Here is a 21,428-nt window from a genome sequence, read left to right on the forward strand (position 1 = left end):
AGTTTGACCGTGATCAGTTGAGAATAAAATATACAGTTGGAGTTCGTATTGTGGCGCATGTGCGATGTGGATATTACGTACCTTACCTTACCTCACCTTACCTTTCTTCAATTCGGTTGCGCACCAGAAAACAAGTGACACAAGATAAGTGACGCGAGGTACACCGACACCGTTTACGACGGTCGCTATTGCAGACTATTTATTGAGATTGATCTTGATCTGCCTTTCGCATTAACTTCTACTATACCGACGGTAAATGCTCACGCTAGACGGCAATCAGCGGTTAGATTTTTTTGCTTTTTTTTTGCCTTTGTTAGAATCAATCTGATTGCAAATTTTACTCAGCGGGCTGAACCAAATGCAACATTTCAGAATAGTGCTCTTAGGTCGCGAGCCAGCTTCGGAAGTGATGCCTAGATTTCCATTAGCACTTGCTAAATCACTTTTGGAGCCCGTCTAAGTACTCATGTCTGACGAGTTCAAGGGTTGAGGTGGCGATGACATAATGTTGCACCAGCTTTCACGACGTGCCGCTGCACGCTGTTGTTGCATTGGCGCCGAGTTGTAACGTCATTCGGAGAGTGAAATAAGAACATGAAACCCTTCGAGATTCGAGCTGAAAGTGACCTTTGCTTTGAGCGAGCAGGGGCGGGGGAAGCAAGTGGATCGATGTTTTCCTTCGTAACAACCATACCAATCAACGGACAATTAAGCCAAGGAAGACACGTGGAAGCTTATCCGTTTTCCATTGAATTGTCAAATAATAATTAAAAGGGAAATCAAAGTGGAAAAAAGATAACTTGCTGCCTGCGGGAGGCGAACCCCAAACCTTCCACTTCCTGGGGTGGCGCTGGCGTGTTAGCCAGCGCACTCAATGTCATGCGCCAGGTGTGAAACATGCTTTCAAGTGCAGGCGTCACGTAGTACGTGAAGTTGGAGCAGGTAACCAGCCAATAATCCCTCGTGTGCTACATCAAGGCTTGTTTGTTTTCAATAACTGGCTTTTACAGAGCGCCGATCCTTACAGTTCATTTTGTGTTCACTCCTTTCGAAGCACAGAGACTCGGAAAAAAAAGGGCACACCAAACAACTGTTACAGGGTTTCTTGAAACCCTGCATATCACCACAAATGAGCAATGTTTCTTCAGCGATGCATCTGCAGAAGCCTAAAAGGTGGAAGGGAGGGGGACTGCCAGGACGTCACAAAAAAGCGACGATCCAGGGAAGTACTGAATTATTTTACAGCCCTTAATGCTTGGGCGTTGGCTCAATCACCCGTCCTTGACTGCTTCGAATCATCCGAACGCTGATGTTGCACGGATATAAACATACAATTTAAAAAAAGAAGAAAAGAAAGAAGGAAATTACAACAAGGTCACTCATGCAATATCGACTCGACAGCAGCAGGAAAGATCTCAGTCGGCTTTCATCGCACGCTTTTCGCAGCTGCATTGCGCAGATTCGACAATTGTGGCCAAACCCGTTAGGCTGCTTCATGGCGGTCCTTTCGCGAGTTCAACGTTTGAAATTTGCAACTTGTGACGAAGCATACGAAGACACGACCGCGTAAAGCAATGCGAAAACAGGGGAAGGTCGCAGCTGTGTCCTTCAGCGAGGAGTGATATGGGAACCAACGGAAAAGCCTAGCACGAACGGCCAACGAGCTCGAAAGGATTATAAAGAGGGACAGCTGTTGGCGCTCGACTGGTTGCGTCCGTGCCACTCGTATACAATATTTGCCAAGTGCGCAGAAGCGGCTGAAGCCTACGGCCTGTGGCCTCGCGCTACCTTTTCTTTGAGTTCTTATGTTTCGCGCTGACTTGCGTATTATTTAATGCTGCAGCCACAAAAAGTAACTCGTTGAATGCTTTCGAGCCGCTATCGCAAGCAATTGCCGATCAATGCAGCCCACTGAATGCAGAGGCACGCTTCTTCGTACAAACTTGAAGTTTTGCAAAGGACGATTTGAAGCGTTGCCATGTATCGTTGAAAACAACCTGGAAGTGATCCTTGATGGCCAGCTACCTCAACGTTGAATAGTTTTACATGATGTTCACTGACGAATTTCTGCAGCTTCTTTGTAAAATTATCCTGTTATGCGTGCTAGATGCCAGCGAGCGCTTCTGCAAGCATCATGAATGGAAAAGTTAATTGGATTGCTTGAGACATTGGAATGAACCAGTCAAAAGTTAGGGATTGTTTCAACTGTTACAGAAAGCGTACACAAAGGTACACGGGGACCGTCTTCCCAAAAATACCTTACGCTAGAATTGTTCTTAAGAGCAAATTTCAGCTAATCCTGATGCATGACATATCATTAGCGAAGCTGACTTACCAATCATGAAGAGAACTTACGAACAAAAGCGTTGCGAATCCGGCCCCAGATCTTTCGCAAAGTGAACAGAAAGGTTACTTCGGTAACATGTCTAATCGGTGCGACATTTCTTTTAAGTCCGTCAGGTGGCTCTTTAGGTCCGCAAGTGCAGATCAACAAGAAGCACACGGATGACTAGTAAACGTAAGGGACAGAGTTGTTGAATTGAACCCTAGCTTTGAACCTCTTAGTGTTCGCTTAACGAATCATTGCTCCCGGAACAAGTGTAAAATTAATACCCTATAGTTGTAGAAGCAAGCTAGTTGTAGAATCACGCGAAGGTTGTGGGTTCGGCTCCCACCGGCAGCAAGTTGTTCATTCTTCCACTTTCATTTCCTTGGGATTTATAATTTTTAGACTTCAATTAAAACTACAATTAACTTGGCATCATTATCTGCGGGCTTCTTATAGCTGTGATTAAAAAAATCGGGCCCTTCCGTTCCCCTTCTTCTCGTTTATGGCTAATATGGACCTCGCTTACAGCCTACAGCACTTAAGTGCAATTGCAAGGTAAACCGAACACCATTTATATTGTATAATGCGGTTAACATTACTAAGGAAATGACTGCAGTTAAGATTTTCATGGAAAATTGCCTTACTACAGTAGATTTAACTTTAACCGTCGTTAACCCATGTAAATGTTCTTTGTGTGATGTCGCGCGCTTCATCTCGCTTATGCGCACAGGTAATATTTTTATAATCTTTTCTTTCCTACTATTACGCTGTCGGTCCCTTAACTCCACCAGTCCAGTCAGGTTAGCTGGACTAATGTGCTAGCGAAGAAATGCAGCTGAACGGAGGCGATGGCGTCAGATTTGTCCTTGCTCTTGAACCAAATTTCAGTCTGCAATTACGATCTTCAAATACACAAGTGCTCGCACGATGAATAATATTTGCGCTCTCTCCGAAGATACGTCCTGGACAGAAAAATTCAGAGCCCTTCCCCTGTCGCGGAAATGGGGGTAAGCGAAGCTTGTGGCAAGACGACGCTGTCGCATGCGTTCTGCTTCGTTTGCCTAAAACTCAGGGTCGGCGGCTCTTCACTGACGTTTGTCCTCAACATCGCCCTCCCGCAACTCGGGGTCCGCTGCTCTTCGCTGATGTTTCGCCTGGGCTTCGGAAGCGCTCACGCTAGAATCGCAGCGTGGACGATGAGCCCTTTCCCGAGCGAGTTTGCGGCGCCGTTGCTCAAACGCAGCCTGCTCCTCGGCAGAACGCACCACGCGAGGCCTTCCCGTCCGATCGCCGAAACTGAGCTGAAGCGAGGGATGTCCAGGGAGCGCGCGCCAACCCCGCTTTCCTTCCCTTTACATCCCCGCGACGCACCAAACGACTCTGATTGGTCGCGCGCGTCACGTGAACCGGCGCAGGCGCAGCTTTTCCCACACCTGCTCTTTCCTTCTTTCTTGTCCCTGGATCATACCCGCATCGGGTATGCGCCACACATGACTTTTTGCGTGACTACGCCGCCACCGAAGTCTGTAACGCAATACAAGCTTCGCTTGAATAGGTAAACTGTATGTTAGAACGGCTTTCCACACAATTAGAGTGCTATGGCAATACTGATTAATTTTTTTTGCTTCGTAGAACCCTCAAAGCACGTTGTTTTTGTTTTTTTTTCTTTATTTTTTTCAGAAGACGGCTCCGTGTGTGATAGCGAACTGTTTTATCGCCGTAAGGCTTCGTTTCACCCCTCATGTTACCCTTTCATCTATTTCGCAATTTAGCGTTGTGCAGAGGACGGCGACACATTCCTTGTCAGAATTTTCAGTATCATACTCACCCTCTGAGTCAGCAAATCAATCAATCAATCAATCAGTCAATTCCATGAAGAGTCTCTGTTATGAGTGCTCCCGGTCACACTCCGAAAGCTGTATGCTGAAGCAAAAGCTAGATGAACATGTTTGTTGCAAGCTTCCAGCTTTGGAGTACACGGATGTCCTATATGCATCGTATATGTGATGAACAGTGGTCCAACAAGGGATGTCGCGGACAAGAGGACACGTCTTCATCAGGGCAACAACTGCTTTCCTTGGCAGCGTTCCATAGCCGTCTGTTCCCCACCTCCAACGGGGACATAAAATAACGGGTTGCGTAGACTTCTACTCATTCTCATTCCCTTCATTGTGCTTTATGCACTCGCTTGCTGTCTTCAGAAATTGAGCGGCCTCCATTAACTGTCAGTCGCAAGGAACACGCGGAAACTCCCCGGGAGCGATGCACACGGAACGCAGTGGCAAGTCTGTTCGTGTAGGATCTGATGATACGCTTGCTCGTACTACCTATTGCGGCCTCTCGAAATCAGAAACTCAACGCGCCGAGATATATACATTTCACTGGCAGTTGGCATCCCGCTTGGACCTTTACTCCTCTTGGCCCCTTGCTGTCGACAGGCGCATCGGGTTTGTGACTCGTGTTTGTGTACGTGGCGTATTGCGGTGGCCGCCCGGAGAAAGGTAGACGGAGGGGCGAGAGGGACACTGCGGCCGCGAAAGGAGTCGGAAACGCGCAGCGGCGCGCACACCGAGGCGCGCAGTATCGCCCCCCGAAATGCTCGCTCGGCAGCGCATGCCACCGACCCGCGCCGGCGGCCAGCGTCAAGTCGGGCGGCCTCCTCCTCGCCCGAGAGGGGCTCGCCTCCGGTGCCCTTCGTCTCTGCTCGTAACTTCTTCGCTGCCAGTGAGCGGCGGCGGAAGAGTGCCGGCAGTTCGTTGACCGACCGACGACGGCCCAAGCGGGCGCCATTGGCGGCAGCCGGCGGAGCAGGTCCTAATTTCGGCCGGACGCCGCCTCTCAATGCCGGGCAAGGTCGGCTGCTGCCATCAGCCCTTGCTTTCGCCCCTTCCTGTTGCGGCATTTGTTTTGGCTCCTTCGTCATCTCTGCCGAACGACCGTTGTCTTCACCAGCGACCTCTCTGTGCCTCGGAAAGAACTCTTGTGGATGCACTTCCCCCGAGCAGAGTTTGCGAGAAAATATGGACGCCCTCAGTGCGTCATTGGTCAGTGACAATGATTCTTGGAGTATATGACGCTCCGCTAACTCACTGGCGTCACAGCATGGCTGCGCAGGTGCAGTTACCGGTGCCCTTTTGGAGCTTAACACCAACTTTTTGTATTCACAAAACCTCAAGCCCATCACTCCGCCGTCCGGCTGGCCCTACCGAAAAGACTAAGCTTAGTGAGGCAGGTGGAGAGGCTGCTGAGCCATTCGTAGCTGCCTGATGAGCGGCAAGATGGTGGAAGGGAAACTAGATGCAATGCCTCTGTTACACAGGCAAGTTCCATCCCCACTGAAGTCAACATGCACAGCATTTTTCGACCGCGACCGAAGAGCTAAGCGTACGTGAGGGTAGAACAATCGAAATCGCACAACTTTGAAAATGGCCTGTAGACTCGCTCAATTTGCGCCGAGTTTGACATTGATTAGGGCACGATCGACAATAACGTGTATCTGGCGCATAACGTGTGCCGAAGGCTGCGGGATACTGCCGTTACTTGTAGAAAGAGGTATTCTCGGGTGTATGGACTGTTACGAGAAATCTATGTCAATTTTTTCCCTACATCAAAAATTTTAACCGATAATCGACAACGCGTTTTCTGGTACGATATAACGGTGCGTAACATGTAAACGGTACGATAACAGCTTGTTGCAAAAGGTCGCCCTAAAGTTCCGTAAAAAAAGCGGCACATCAGCTGGCAGGCTCATCTGGTGAAACTCGACTGTATAGCTAATTAGATACATCGTTATCCAGACTACCGCCCGATAGAAAAAGCCCTTGCACCTCCCGTTAGGGGGTCCTGACAGTAGCTCCTCAGGATCAAATAAAGTTCGTTGTCTGTCTGTCTGCGCGTGTTCTTTTACTAAAGGAATGTCATAAGCACCATCTACCATCCTCATCATCTTCATTATCATCAGCAGCTATGGCCACTGCTGCACGAAGGACGATTTCCAATTAGTCCTGCCTCGCACACCTTTCTCATGTGGCAAAATATGAACAGACATTTCATTTTGTCACTTCAGCGAAGGGCTGAAGTGACAGGTATACGAACTGCGCATGGCAGCATATTCACGTAGCACTATTCGTGTGTCCCTTTCAGTCGCTTATGGTGCTCAGTAGAGACATCAGTGCGCCATATCGGAGGCGAAGTCTGCACTCGGCATATCTGGTAGGAATGCTGGTAGCGCCTAGCACTGCGCGGCTAAATTTGCCATGAGCATGACACAAGCTCGCCTTCCATGCCAGTGGTTTATTTACAACACATTCAAAGAAGCAGAATACGTATGCTTACGTCCGTCTGTAGGCACTAACGGTCCACTACGCCCGTCGCTCTTAGAAGAGGGCGGCGGTCGCGATAACATCGAGGATGCCGAGGTCATCCGATCTCCAAGCCGACGCAGCGACATGTGCGGCTCCCAACCAGTTCGCCTGCTTGCACCGGACTATCACGCGGTCGGCACAGCATCTCCACGCGCATAAAGTGACCTCGAGGTGCGTGTAGCCGTAGGGAACGCCGCTACGCGTCACGCTATACGTTGAAACGCGCGTAGCCGTCGCACGTTAGTGAAGACGCATCCTTTGCCTCTCGAATGCAGAGCAGCCGCGCTGTGTCCCGTGCGGTGCACGCGGACAAAGAACGGCGCGCTGTCGGTTCAGCGAAGCCGCGGAAGAAGCGAGGATCGTTTCCTTTCGTGCCAGTGACAGGAGGAAGTATTGTCCCCCGTCGGCGACCCCTTCGGCGCCGTTACGAGGCTCAATCGTGGGAATGACGTGCGCCCCGTCTCCCAAGGGCAAGGTTGCGCGCTCACCCTCGCGTGATTCGCCCCGGGCGCTTTCGTGCGGCGCAAGCGCGCGCGAGCTCGTGCGGCCGCTTTCTCGCACTGCGGATCGCTTCCTCGTCAACGCACGCGCGCCCTCTGGCTAACAACGGGCGGCGTAATAACGATCCCCTGCGCGAAGATGATGCTGCCTGGCCGGGAGCGGCATCTTTGTTTGCGTGCGCGCCCCCCTCTCTCCAGGAGAGATGCACGGATGACGTGAGTGACAATGGTTCCGAGCGAGCCTCTGTTTTCAAGCGACACTGTTGCGCGACGCTGTTGTGGAAAGTACACGAGACGCGCGTCATTGTCCGAAACATGGACGGACTTTGAACTCTGCGACTGTAGAACGCGCCCATTTAAGGCGCGCAGCTTTGTAGAATCCTTGGGTGACAAATTCGTGAAATTACGCTCGAATGAAAGAACAGTACTCAATATTTCTTTCCCAGTCGTGAAAATGACCTTACTATAGAATGAAGTCTGGGCCACACGACATAACTGGTAAATCGCAGGTTCATCGTCATCCTCTTCATATTCTATGCTACTTTATTGATTTCTTTAGCATTATTATGCTGTTTTACTATCAGTAAGATGGAGTAGCCGGAAGCGTGCTCCTTCAACCTCTCAGTATACTATATGTTACCCCTACCTATAGGTATAAAGCCAGAAAGAACCCCAATTGCATATTGTCGGAAAAGAATCCGCAAAAGCGGTAATTCAAGGAGGAAAGCTCCTGAACGATTACTATGTAGCTGATCGATGAGATTGGGTTTCAATCCTTGAATTAATGGGACATGCAATCCCTGCCTCGTCCCAACCGTAAACTCCGTGGCGTGGGAAAGCATCTCCGTCTTCGCATTGTATATCATGAAGAATAAGGCTATTCTTTCCCCGCCGGCACCAAATGAAAGGTCGTGCCAGCGCAGGATGTATGACGCTACACCGCTTAACATTGTTGCGTACACAGACTACATGCGAAGCGCACCTGTTCTGACCTCGCCGCCCACTAGTCTCATCTCGGGCAACCTTCGACGATCGCAGCAGGCGATCCTGGGTGGGCCCGTTATGCGACCAGAGAAACCGTAACGACAAATGCGCAGAGCGAGAAGGGGTCAGGCCCCCGCAGAGAACGAGCGGATCGAGGGACGCGTGCTCGGAAAGAGTAACGGGCCACGACCGCTGCGGCCTAAGTGGTCATCCTTTTCAGCGTGCTCGGCGATCAGTACGAGTGAGCGGCGAGCCGAGGAGACTGCCCCCTTGCTAAGGCTGAGCGCACGTACAGATCGTTCATCCTCGTCTCCGTTAGCGCGCGTACGGACCCGCACGTATAAACCACAACAGCACCGACGAAGAAGGATGCTGGCCCGTGTGCCTGGATCCCCATCCTGCAACATTCGTGCAGCGACGATCGATCGCAGTTCGCGAGCTTACCACGTTTCGCATAATGAAGAAGCAAAGCCCTCCCTCGAATGGCGCGCCACCAGCGTGACCAATTTGCGTGACTTCGTGCGCGTGTGACGTGAGCAAGGCCCAAGCGCTTCCGCGATGCTCACTTCGGCACTTTCATCCCTGCCTGGTCATTAAAAAGATCCCTCACCTCTCCTGAACAAAACAAAGAAAGAAAGGAAAGGAAAGGAAGTTGCTGGCGTACGCCTTTGAAATACTCAAAAGGACCATCGAAACTGCATGCCTGCTCAGCCATCCCGAACGCTAGCTGGTGCGATGCCCACTGCTCGTTTTTCTGGAGGTCCAGCGCGCTATAGCGACTTCGATGGCGCTGCCGAATCCTGCGGGTGAGAGGCGCCAACGTGTGCGCGCTGCTGGGCTCATTGCGGGCAGTCGTTACAATGGCGAAAAAGCCACGCCACTGCTGCAGTGTAGACAGACACGAGTAAGTGTCAACGCCCTCTCGTGGACGCCGCGGCGCACGCAAAGAAGAAGCCCACGAGAGCTCAGTGGTGCGGAACGCAGTTTTCGCGGAGATCACTCACATTCGGCGTTTTGCGCGATGCGCTGCAAACGGGTTTCTCTGCCGATCTTGCTCTTCTTGGCTACTGGTGGGGCAAGACCTGAACCAGCGTCTCCTGCCCGAACCATGCATCACTGAAGTCTTCCAGGAGAACTGCGGTATGGAACAATTCTGCAACAGCCTTCCCAGCGAAGGTGTAAAGATTACTCCGCTCTGTGACCTCGCTCACCATTCCTTGCTTGGCCCCACAACAACGTGGCGTTGAAGGCAGCGCATATTCCCTCATCGATTGCTTGCCTCTAATATCGCGACTGTATATTTATTTTGTCCTGGAACCAGACTATAATACTGCACTCGATGTTCGGTCTCTTGAATGAGTACTTCCAAATTTCAGCCATGTAAAAAAAAATGAATAAGAAATAAATCAGAACTTGCTGCCTACGTAGCTTTTATCAGGGTATACGTTCCAATGAAAGGGGGGTTCACGACTTGAGAGCAGTGTCCTTCAAACCGGGTCGGCTATTTAAAAGTGTCACATGAATATTGAAGCTGAGGATGCTTTGTTTTGGAGAAGGCGTACAGAAAGTCGGAAGCATCTGCCTTGAAAACGAAGTGGACGATTGCAGCAGTGAAAGAGACAGATAATGCGCCGTGAGGTAAGCACGTGGAAGCCTCGCTCGCACCAACCACCTGTAACTGCAATCGGGACGATCTCTGCATCGTGCACATCTGTACCACGCTGCATCTCAAGGAGGCGCGAGTCGTGACCGCGCTGCTGCTTGTTAGCGTCGTGCTCGGCTCTCGCCTTAGGGCGGACTCCTTACGGGCAAAATATGCGACCGTTTCTACCCACAGCCTCAGACTAGCCGCTCGCCGCATTGCACAAGATGAACGGGCACGCCGTTCGGATTACTGCCGGTCGAAATCGAGTTATTACTCGCGCTGCCCCGCCTCTGGCGGCAGTGCGAGTCGCCCTTAAAGGCACGCCGCGCGGAAGCTGCGCGGATCGTCTCTGCGCTTCCTGTCACGCAAAGCAGCGCCCTAACAGGTTCGCTGGCCTCGAATGGGTGTCGCCGGTTTTTCTTCTTTGAGCACGGCCGACGCCACGAACGCTTTCACTGGTCTTCGTCTGCGCAGAGCCCCGCCTGCAGCGACTGTCGGTACGGCTTGCATGCGATGCTTTCACACGCGAGAGCTAACGGCAATCGGTCTCGCGAGAGCGGGCTTGGCACGTCATTACGCAATCTATACAGGTGGTGTCTTTTAGGCCTCCGAGCCGTCACAACACCATCGACAACGTGCCTTGTTGACGGCGATGCCTTTGGCGAACGGGTGTCTGAATGCACCGATGAAGACGTCTTCGGATACTCCTCCAATGCCCGGCTTAGGTTACTGTGGCAGGATATTTATATTTATACGTCAGGCGCAATACTTCGCAGGATACAATCGACCAACTGGCTTGATTCCATCACAGTGCAAGTGTGGGACGCGCAAAATTTAAAAGCGCCTTCGGCCTTTGTATACTTGCGAACTCAACGTAACGTTTTCATTCGCGTCGTTTACGTAAATGAGTGTAGGAACAGAGAAAGTTGTGTTCACGTGATAGAGCGAGGGTCGTGTCTTCTCGCACCTCTTGGCTAAACTACGCTGGTACTTCACTTCTTCTATCAAGCATCACGAAGTACTGCAACAGTAAGCGCGCTTAACGCTGTCAACATATACTTTGTAGCACTGCTGACAATTATCGACAACAGACCACAAACGACCTTTTTTGTCTTCGCCCGGTCCCTGCCAGGTGCACAACATCGAAAGACCGACTAATGCTGACGCATTCTTACACAAAACGAAAGCACATGTCCTACCGTGTTAAATCAGAATGCAGTAACCACTACACGCGCGTGAAATCTTTGAAAATATGTGACGCTGAGTGGGTGGGCCAAACGCCACGCCGGAACAAGCGTAGAGCAGACTACACCTTCACTAACGCTTCCGCTGTGTTTACCAACGTCACTCTCAAAATGCCAGAAGAAACTCGCGTCTCGTTCATCATTCCAGTCACGCAGAACCAACTCGAGTCACACTCATGTGTGTGCGCGAAAATTAAATGAGGGGGAGAGCGACGCAGTGAAACAGGTAGAAAAGCCGCTCGGTGCCCTTTCCTGCGCAAAGAAGCCCTACGATTCCACCAGAGGGCGTCTCCCGCCGTTCCTCTCTAGAAGCGGACGTGACGTCACAAGAGAGAAGAGACCGGGCGGGTCCCGTTCAGAACCCCGTAGTAGTTCCGCGGCGATGACGAGGGGTGCATTTGTGAGTGTCTGCCTTTCACGCGGCGCTCGGTTGAACGATCGGAAGATGGTGATGGAGTGTGCCTTTGTGGCACGGGTGGTGGCGACCGCCGTTTGCAATGTCGCAGCGCCGCATGGGGGAGCTTCCGTCGCGAGTGACAACCACCCCTGCGATTCAGCCTCCGGCTCTGTGCGAGATGCCACTCCTCCGCTCTCGTTCGCTGCCTGCCGTTCACTCGTGTCATTCACCGTAAACGTCGTTTGGCACGCGCGCTTCTGGGTGGTTCATCAGGGCATCGTGGAAGTTCCCGGCATACGCACACAGCAGCAAGCCCTCGATGGGCACTAGGGCTTGCTGATCGGCGTGATTTACAGTCAAACCTCCATATAGCGAACGCGGATATAGTTATCACATATAACGAAATAGTTTTAAATGTTTCTCGCCGATATCAGTGCGTAGCGGATATATGGTTATAACGATTATTGGAAATAACGCATGTATTTTTGAGTGAGATCCGACTTCGTTATAACGAGGTTCAACTGTAGTAAACGTCAGAGCTCGTCCGAGCTGGGGCACCCTTTGACGTGAGCGAAGGAAAAGTAATTTATAGCCTGTTTATGAGGTAAATTGTAAAGGTAAGCTGAAGAATTCAGCGACATGCTGGCAGCGTTCAAACAACGCAGAAGGAAAAGGTACAATCAGGGCAAGTGCTGACTTTAGCACTTAATTGGTGCCAGCGTCCTTGATGAATCCTAATTCATGTCTTTTAATAAATTTAGCGCTGCATTCTATTGCTGCTTCCGGTTACGGTTGGTATTCCAATTTCTCTTAATTTCTATGTTAGCCACCCCCTCTCTCTCTCTCTCTCTCCTTTTTTTTTACATATCTCTGGCAGTACAACATATCCCACTATATCTGCTTGTGCATGGCCAGTTTTTTGGCCTTGAGGCAGATATGTGCGTTTTTTTTCTGCGTGTTCCTCTCTTTCTGAGTTCTAACGCCGTCAGCAAAATGAACGAACTCCGTGATAGCAGATTGCGTTCTTTAATGTCAGGGAACAAATTACCTAATTAGTACAAATCATTATGCCGATACAATGCACTTGTTCGAATCTATGTGCAGCGAAGCTTTAGTGAAGCGGATAATTAATTTTTATACTACTGCTAACCATGCAGGCTGCGTGCAATTGCACTTACTTTGAATTGAATTTGCTTGCAATATCGTTGTGGGAGATAAGGCAATAATCTGATCGAACTTTCATCTTATTCACTCTGTAATCTCGGGACGTGTTCTTGTTTATCCACGACAAAGGTCACAATATATGTAGGGTGTCCCACGTAATTTGAGTCAAGCTTTAAAAATATGCAAATGCCACGTATCTGGACAGAACCAAGGTAATGTTGTTTCCAGTCGCTAGGAGATACTCAGATCAATTTTTACATTCCGCCTAATTGCATAATTAGTCTTAATTAATTAACCAACTTCTCAAATATTATAATTAGATGAAAAGTGTAAATGAGAAAATTGTAGACCAATATGACAAGCCCCCGATACAGCTTTCTGTTGCTCAATACGTGCTACATAAAAGTGTTTTTCGGAGCATGAAAGAAGCCCGCGAATACACGAAAAATTGACGCGCGACCGGCCGCTCGAGGCACTTGGCGTGTATTCGCGGGTTTCTGTGCTGTCGTGTCTGTGCTGATGGTCGTGTCATTCACCTGGCTTGTAATGTACAAATCGTAAAAACGTGAAATGAAGCACGGACGAAAATAGTACCACAATTTAATGACGTTTCGGCTCCCGTGTGGGAGCCGAAACTAGCCGAAAAATAGGGAGCCGTCTTTATATGTACTTTAGCGGCCAGACGGGTTGCCATCAAACATTGAATTTCCTTGCACGTTCAAGGGCAAATCACAACGGTTGGAATTCAAAGTGAAAGTAAACATATGAGATCTTATCAGCCCCTGCACTAAGTTCACCTAAGTTCACCATCCCGACGTCACCCAAACCACACATTTGCTTATTTGCCTCTCGTCTTAAAGTGAGCGCCTCATTCATAGCGTGCACTCACACGTTGTTTCACATATGGCGCACGCAGCGAACGCGATTTTCGTCATCCGGGTGGTCAGACAGCGCAAGAAACAGACCAAAGCGACAGAAAGAATGCGAGTGAGGTACACGTTCTCTCCACTTAGTATTGACTACTGAACTCCTGTCAAAAGAACGTCTTCTCGGAAGTCACGTTTACAGAGTTCGCGGTCGCGCCGCCGCCTATGCACTTCGCGGAAGAGTGGAAAGGCGCGACTTTTTCTGCGGGTGGGCGGCTTCTCCATACACAGGGAGATCCGCGGTCGAGGCGTGAATGCGGACGGATCCGCCGAATTAGACGGTCACGACCGAAAGGGGAGGAAGTGCGGCATCGCGACCTGTCGATGGCGACGCATCGGGATGTTCACGCCGAGGCGCGGCGGAATGAAGCCTGGCGCGAGTTCAAAAGGAGAAGTCATCAGCCAATGCGGGTGCAGCTTTGCAACAATGGCTGACAGGGCGTTGCGCTGGTGTACCAATGACGCTTGCACCGCTCTTCGTCGCGGCCCGGACATTTTCAATGGGCACCACGAGACTTCGCTCCATGCACGCAACGTTCGTATGCTATAAAGGGCAGGTGCATACGCTACGTTTATGTATACCCGACAACGTCTGGTAGAGTGGGCTTGTCTAGGCGATATCCAGCCGTCGTGTCAGGTTAGCAGATCGGGGTCGATGATTCGTCTGTGAACTCTCTGCTTAGCCTGACTTGGGACTCCACCCGCACGCATTGAGTAAACGATGCGATAGAGTGTTAAGATACGTTCAAGGGGATGAAACGTGAATGTGGCGAGTTCAACTTTTTTGTGCCAGCAGTGAAGGTCGAGGGATATATTTATTTTGGCCCCGTAGTCACGTCGGGGTTCCGTATTAGAGAGCTTTAGAATAGGGGCCCCAAACGTTTTGGGCCCTAAAGAAATAGCGTCGACACCACTGCGCATGCGCAAGACGCAAACTGCGTTTGGGTTTTGCGTTGGGCCCGCTATTTCACTGATTTAGCGGGAGCCCCAAAAGCTGCCCCAAAAGCTTTGCGTCAACAAACATGGCGGCACCCATCGAAGCGACGGCTCTAACCGAGTACCAAACGGCTCGATTCGTGGTAACGCATGAAGTTCGTAAGCTAGGAGAAGTGACTGCGGCTATCGCTTTCTCTCAACGAACGTTTGTAGTGAAGATTGATTCATTAGACGCCACTGATTTCGAATTCGATTGTCGATTTCTTGGCTCGTAGGCCTAACGTGGATTAGCTTGGCTGGTGAAGGCAGGTGAAGTTGGTTACTCAAAATTAAGCGCAACAAATCGCTTGCTGCTAATCGAATAACCTCTCAATTGTAATTAAACGCAAAAGCACGAAAGTCAAAATTACTCTTCTTATGATAAAATGGCATAGTTTATTTTAATATTTAAAATAGTTTTTCTTTGACACCGTAGTGGCACTGCAAGCGCAAGACGCTATTCGCAAACGCAAAGCCCTATTCTAAAACTCTTCACACCTGCATGCCCCAACGTTAACACCCACAAAGCTCTTTGGGGCCTCTATTCTAAAACTCTCTATTATGAGAAGAATAGAAATGGGTTGGAGAGCATTTTACAGGCCCTCCCAGGTCGTGAACGGTGGCTTACCGCTATCTTTGAGAAGGCAGCCAAGGAGCATGCACCGAGGGATGCAACGGAAAATGACAGCCTTAAGAGGACGCCAGTGTGGGTTAAAATGAAAAAGCGGATACCGCAAATTGTAGCCGAGATAAACTTTAAGTGGGCTTGGCCAGATCGCATAGTGCTTAAAGAATTAGCAGTGGCCTGTTAGAGTCGCATAGTTGTCAATTGGCAGTGGGGAGGAATCGAAGTCGCAGGCAGCAATAATCAGGAGCAGAATAAAGAATCCGCCGGTATAGCGCGTTTTGGCTGACGCACGGCAGTGGGTAATGCACGATCCCTGGAAGAAGCCACCACCCTGCAGTGGACGTAAATGGGCCAATAATTACGATAATAATGACCAGTGAAACCTAACAGCCATTTTTACGTGTCTACTTAGTATTCGTTGTCAGAAAGCGAAAAAAAAAAAGATATTTTCAGAAAAGACGTGTCAATGCAAAGCTGCTGACAACTTCATGTGAAGTGCACTTCATCCTGCAAATATCTTGTACTTTCCCGACAAATTGTTTTAGCAAGGAGTTATCTGTACCGTCGCACGTTAGTGAAGAGCTGGTGAACCTCCATCGCGTGTTGGAGGAAGATGTGTGCTGTACTGTCGCCTATCGGTCGCAAATTCAATTGCGGTATAACGACTGTTAAGCGGTTCCGTTGAGGTCAGCTTTTTATGCGAGTACAGATGGTTTCTTTGTCGAATGCCCTACTTGTTCGAAGTCGAAGTGTGCATGGTCGCAGATTATCAGTTGATACATGTTCATCTGTTTTTCTTTATTCACTTCTACGAAAGGCTGTAACGTTCCCTGTTGCTTCTTTATGCATACAACTGTTAAGTGAGGAGGGCCGCAGTCGTTCGCACATTATTTATGTGCTGTAGTGTCGCCTATCGGTCGCAAATTCAATTGCGCTGTAACTATACTGTAAGCGGTTCCGCTGAGGTCAGCTTTTTATGCGAGTACAGATGGCTTCTCTGTCGAATGCCCTACTTGTTCGAAGTCGAAGTCTGGTCGCAGATTATCTGTTGATACATGTTCATCTGCTTTTCATTTTTTCACTTCCAAGAAAGGCTCTCACGTTCCCTGTTGCTTCTTTATGCATACAACCGTTAGGTGAGGAGGGCCGCAGTCGCTCGCGCATTCCTTATGCGCCGTCGGGCTTCTGGCCGCTTCGAGGCTCGTGCCTTGTTTTCTGTTTAGGATGTTCCTGACGTCCATTTCCGCGCGGTCGCAACCGGTGCGTGACGTCGTGCTTCCTCGAGATTATGCTGGCGGTGAAATTTATGCCCCGACTTGAGCGCCCTCATACTCCACTGCTCCTTTTTGTTTTTCGACGTTGTGGTTACGTGACGCGCTCTCTCGAGCCGCGGGGCCCCTCTTTCCGGAGTGCGCAGCTTCCTTCCGTCCTCCCAGCACTCCCCACTTTCCCTTCCACGCGCGCATTAATTCCTATCTCGAGTTTCAGAATATTTTGTCGCACACTCGTCTCTCTGGCGTCGAACAATCTCGGAATTTTCGGCATTCACGCTGGTGGCAGTTTGAGAGCGCCAAAGCAAATGTGTAGGAGTGAAGGGAAATGTGTGGGGAGGGTGTGAAGGAGTGAGGATTCCCGGAAAGCTATAATCTAGTGGAATGTGCGAATCTACATTGCAGTCGGCTTCAACGCCCTGCCAGGCTTTAGAATGTAGCTTTCAGGAATGCCCCTGCGCCATAGTGAAAGGAAGGAAGGAAGCGAGATGCAAGTAAAAGAAAAAAAAAAGTGTTCAAAGTTTTAACGTTTCGCTGTCATGCACGACATATTCAACGATCAGCGTATCTGTTCTAGGTATGCTTTCCGCATTATACTGCAGCGCTCCTTTTTAGTCGCGTCAAAATTTAAAAATTCGAATGCCTACGTTGCTTTGGCGGTAAACGAGGAGAATTCAACAAGAAGATTTTGCACCCTCCTATTTTTCCTCGCCCTATATTTGCGTCATACGCTGTGAGTGTAGTGGTAAATATATCAATAGGACTTGAAGATTCATCAATTGGAAGCTCTAAAGTTTGTTTAATTTATGTAAGTCCAGTTATACATTCACAAGGAAAACGTTCCTGGGCAACATGTCATTAAGGAAGAAACACATTTACGGCATCCGGTATTTCTATGGCTTAATTATATAAAACAACAGTAGCTGAAATATATAGGTAAAAAATGAAGTGCAATTGCGGTGAAAATTTCAAACTTAAGGTAATTATAACAAGTTCTTTTTTCGCAAATAGAGACCTTCTCCAGCCTCTCTTGGGTCATCTTGTTTTCGTCCTCGGTATTTAGCTATAAATTAACGCCAGTTTCAGAAACAAAATTAAGCTGTGTGGATGCATGCGTAACGTTACGCATTGTTACTGACTGCTTTAAACTTTCAAGAAATATCTGCAATGTTGTCAGTACCGTTTCACTACTACAGAAAAAAAATCCAATGTACTCGTATTTCGACCATGATTATTAGTTACCTTGGACAACAAAATGAAACGACAACACGACCAACTTTCGACAGCACGACAATCGTTCGTTATTATCCTAAATTTCATCGTTGATTGCAGACGCACTACAAGGTGCGCAGAACTGAACTAAGATTTCGTTGGATTTCAGTTGGATTATGATTTAGTTTCCCCGATAACGCCCACTGGCGGTCGACCAATCTAATGTAATGCACAGTAGTCAAGGAGATTTCCTTGACTACTGCGAAGAAGGCACGCCAGCTTGAGAGCGGAAACAGACAGATCGGTGGAGTGTCAAGATTGCAGCATGAACGTCTCTGTCGTCGAACCGCGGGCTTGCTGCACAACAAAACAAATACATGCGAGCACGAGGTCGCGGACTCGACTCCAGATCTGGGCAGGCACTTTGCTGGGCAAACGGAATACAAAACACGTTCTTGAACCGAGATTTTGTGCCATGCTAAAGAACTACTGGTGGTTAAAGTTAACCCGAAGCGGCGTCTCTCATAGCCCCTGTGTTGTTCCGGGAGGTCAGGTCGCCATCATCACCAAAGGATGCGGAATCGTCCCGTCCGCTGCCATCCCAGAACCTCAACTCGAGGCAGCACGCCCGTTATCTCCGACCTCCGCACAGAAACCGGACTCACGTACCCGCCGGGTTGGTTGTGTGCATACCGCCAAACCTTGCGCAGGAGCGCCCACCGGCGAGGCGGCCGGAGAGAGTAGCTCAGGCGGTGCCGAACAACCGGCTGAGATAGCGGCCAGGCACATGACGAAGGCTTACGAAGTGCGGTTGCTATCGCGTCATGCTATCCTGTGCTGTCTTCGTGGCGATGCTTCCGCATTTAAGCAACAGATGCTGCGACTTTATTGCGCCCCGTACTTTGGAAAATGATAGGTATAATTCAGCGCTACGAATATGCGGACAAGAAAATAAAGAAAAGCACTCAAAATGAATATCGATACCTTCACTACAGATATGGCGTTTGCTTTCCTCGTGCTCGAGGATTCTTCCTCAAGATCAACGCGTGTTTTTTTTTTTTTTTTGGCTCTGTCATCCTTCTTATATTGCAATGATGAATTGGGATTTTATACCGTGTTCGCTTTAGCATTTGTTAACGTTAGTAATATATCTGGTATATTGAATCGTGGAAGGCCACTTAAATAGAGTAATTTACCGGGTATTGGTGTCCGCCTGAAAAACAAATTGAAAAAAAAAAAGACTTCTGTAATCTTTCATATAAGTGCACTCGAACACTGTTGTTATGATGTTGTTTTTGTTATAGGTGACGTTAGTAATGGACGTGAGAAAGTGCTCGCGAACAAGGCGGTCGTCATCTCCCATTCGTCTGTCCATGAAGCCGCCGAATGAGCATGGCGACTTGCCTCGCACATCTGCTTGGGTTCTTTGTTTGGCGGAGCGTGACAGGCGTCTCCGAGGACTGCGACACTTCGACGGCGTTCTTTCTCGCGTGCGACGCTGAGCTGAGACGGTACGTGGCTGTCTTCGGCGGCTGCCAAGGTGAACGCTCCGGACTCGTCCGCTGACGAAGCGCGGCCGAGCGTGGCAGGAGAACGACGTCAGCGACGACGTCGACAATATTGGCTCCGCGAAAGCAACGGTGAAGTCGCACGGGCCCGCGTCGTCTGCCGGTGGCCATTTCCTTTTTCTGTCTTCCCAAGTGTGTTACGCACAATGTGGGATTAAATGAGATTCGTAGGAGATCGAGAACTGCGTGCGGCAACTAGAAAGCGCACAAGAAACCGATATGGCGTGGCTTAGTATAATGAATGCAATGAAACACAAGTGTCACACAGCCCATAATTATTTTGAGGATGGAAGCAGACTCAGTATTGAGCGTTGATTCGTTCGAAGCTAGAAGGAAAATTGATATACTGATGATGAAGAACGCCTGACGAAAATACTTCAGGTTCACCAGGCTTAAAAAAATAATTTCACTAGAAGACTGTGCAACCAGAATACGCTCGTTCTGCGTGTAAACCAGCAATTGCGTGGTGCGGCTCCACGATGTACGTGTGGCGTAGTATTGCCAGTTGCCGCAATTGGGGACCGGGTGTGACAGATGATAAGAAATTAATAAAAGCGAAGAAAAAGGGTGTCACGATCACTGGAGCGGCGGCCGCGTACCGTAAGATAGACACGCCAGTGGCCGCCACGCTGTAATTATGTGCTTTCCGTGCGGTTGCCGCTTACGTGTTTCCCGTGTCCTTGTCAATCGCTTATGCCGTGCCCAAAAGTTTGCGTAAGCATGAAACCCTTCTTCGTACACGTCGTCGACGTCTGCTGACGATACTGACCACAATCATCGCCATCCCTCAGTATAAGACGGAGTACTTAATCGGGATTGTCTCTTTCTTTTTTTGTGCATGTAGCGGCATCACTTGCTGATCACCAACTCTGTCGCTACTCCGCTACCATTACAGAAACTCCGCGTGTTGTTGATTTACTTTCGCTTGAAGACGAAGAAAAAATAAAGACACGAGCAATGCAAATACACAACCACTAAACTAAAATATGAAATGATCTATTTCGTATACTTTTTAGTCTCAAGTAATTCCTAAAGTAGTCCATTATTTATTTCTGCACGTAGCAAACGAAAGGAGCGGCCCAGTTACTTTACTAAAAAAATGTCACAGTTTCGCCCTAAGGGCGAAGCAATGAATGCGATAGCAACAACACTCACAGCATGCTGATAACACTACCTGCGCAGCAACAAGCGTGTTTTATTCCTAACGTTTTTTTTTTTTCATTGACATGACGAAGATGTGCGTCACCTACGCACCTCGAGTGCCCAAAGCACGTTCAGCATCATCAACTTGCAAACAAGAGCTACTAGATGCGCGTACGCCTACGTGACTCGTCTAAATCGATAGCACACACAGATAACGACAAATTTCACTGCACTAGTTTGCTAAAACATTAACATACGCGGCTTATTTGCTAACACACGCGACGTACACTATTGGTGTGCGGTGAATAATCGAGATATCGAATGTTTTCTGACTCATACTACGAATGGTGTCTGCATGTACGCGGGTTTTCTTGCGTAATAAATTTAGTTGGAAGTAGCGCCCTGTATGTCCTTGTTCTTTCCGCTGCCCGCATTTTATTTGCGCTGTATCTGCTTTAAGATGACCTCGTACCAACTAACTCGGATACAGACCCTAGTTCAGTACACTACTGAGTCGCCAGCGAAAATTCGCTGTAGGGTTAAGCGAAGCAGAGCGTTGTCCACAAATTCACAAGCTGCTCGGACCTAACTGTCAAGCTTGGTTTTATCTGCTTTATTACTTGTTTAATTCGTATTATTACGTTGAAAATGATTTAAGGTATTTTTCTTCGTGCCGCAGTGTTTTTCTTTTTTTTTTTTTTTTTTTTTGAGCGTGTGCGCGTGTCGTCTCTCGAATGGAGTTTGCACGACTGCTCGCGGTTACATGCAGCACAAAACCGACTACCCGTGAACCAATTAGCGCAGTCGCAGTGTTTGTGTAGCTTGCGGTGCCCTTAATTAGGCTCGCTAAACCTTCGCGCTGGGGTTATTCAGCTTGAACTCCTATCAGTCGTATTGCTCGTATTAGTCCATACCTACGTGAAAGGAGTAACAGTCGCCAATTAATGGCCACTTCCCCAAACGCACCTCGACTGCAACCACATGATCGACTACGCCGAGTGGCACGACAAGTTGCCTCAAGAGCGAGGACCTGCGCTCGAACAACGCCCCTCGGTAACCCCTTGATAAACAGCGGCTT

At 49.1% G+C, this 21,428-nt stretch overlaps 1 protein-coding gene across 1 annotated transcript in view; it reads right to left on the reverse strand.

Moving 5' to 3' along the window:
* Positions 1–21,428, reverse strand: part of LOC119455260 (cuticlin-1) — a 104,253-nt gene that overhangs the window by 52,212 nt on the left and 30,613 nt on the right. The window lies entirely within an intron of this gene.

The sequence above is a fragment of the Dermacentor silvarum genome, chromosome 6, assembly GCF_013339745.2.
Source record: "Dermacentor silvarum isolate Dsil-2018 chromosome 6, BIME_Dsil_1.4, whole genome shotgun sequence".
Lineage (NCBI taxonomy): Eukaryota > Metazoa > Arthropoda > Arachnida > Ixodida > Ixodidae > Dermacentor > Dermacentor silvarum.